This window comes from Choloepus didactylus, chromosome 3, assembly GCF_015220235.1.
Source record: "Choloepus didactylus isolate mChoDid1 chromosome 3, mChoDid1.pri, whole genome shotgun sequence".
Lineage (NCBI taxonomy): Eukaryota > Metazoa > Chordata > Mammalia > Pilosa > Megalonychidae > Choloepus > Choloepus didactylus.
Window position 1 is genome coordinate 91,551,919 of NC_051309.1, and position 1,346 is coordinate 91,553,264.

A 1,346-nucleotide genomic window follows, 5' to 3' on the forward strand; every position below is an offset into this window, starting at 1 on the left:
GTGGTGAGTCCAAATCAATAAGGGCCGTAAGTGCAAAATACACACCAAATTTCTAAGATTTACTGTGAAATAAAAATATCTCAATAATTTTTGTATCAATTGCATGTTGAAATGATTTTTGTATGTATCAAGTTAAATACAGTATATTGTTAAAATTAACTTCACCTGTTTCTTTTTTCATGTGACTATTAGAAAAATTTAAATCACATGTGGCTCACATTTTTTTTTCACATGGACAACTCTGGTTCAACCCCATAATCTTTTCTGTGAAAGTGCCTCCCTTCCCACCACTCGCTGAAGGTATAACCTGAGGTGGATATGTTTGTACAAGGGAGCCTACTGCCTTCCTACAGCTGACACAAGTTGGGACTTTTGAGGCCTGCAGAATTCCCCATCCACTTACGGCTTATGCTGCTGTTAGGGCATACCTAGGATAAGACTAAGTCTTCCTGTTGTGTAATTTATTAGAACACGTGGGTTATTAAAGCGCTAGTTGCCTGAAGATGTTCTGCCATGTTTCGTAATTAGTTGTGATGGGTTAAGTTTTTCAACAACTGATTGTTTATACTACAGCAATTCAGGATGGTTCATACATTCTACCTGGTTTTTCTTTGATCATCCTGCTCATTTTTGTCCTTAGCTAGGATTGGACTTCACAGTTACTAGTGTAGTGCCGAGTAGGTTGCCTCTTAATAAAGACAAGCTTAATTGATGGCACATCAATAAATGGGGCATATATATGAAGTTAATTTGAATAACTTTAAAGCAAACATACCAGAACATATGCATTCAAAATACAAACCTTGAGAAGCTATGGTAATTAATTCTTCTAATTACACTGTCAATATACAAAACATTAGTTTATAATCACACTTTGTAAGATTCTATTTTAGTGATATCTGAAATTCATTTCTTATGTTCCAAGGAACCCATTCATAATAAAATGTACCACATCAGAACATGCTCAGTGTGGCCATGCATGCATCCAGTGTTTGGATTGTAGAACCAGCATCTCAATGAGTGATGGCAGTCTGGAAGGATGGGCCAAATCAAACAAAATTAGATTTAATATCGTTAATTTTAAGGTCATAACCAGTGTCCAGAAGAGCAACCAGCTGAAAAAAAAAAACGTTGAAAAAACATGGTTTAGCAACATTATAAGAGAAAAGAGTAAGACTGATTTGCCATGAATTTAACTATCAATATGAGATTTCAACTGCAAGGAGATGTGATTTACTTTGCCACCTCCAAAAATAAATAATTTTATTTGATGTTGTTATCTTAGTTGCTCTTGTTTGGAGCCAGAAAGATGGAGAGAAAGCCAGACCTGCTTTACTTTTTATATA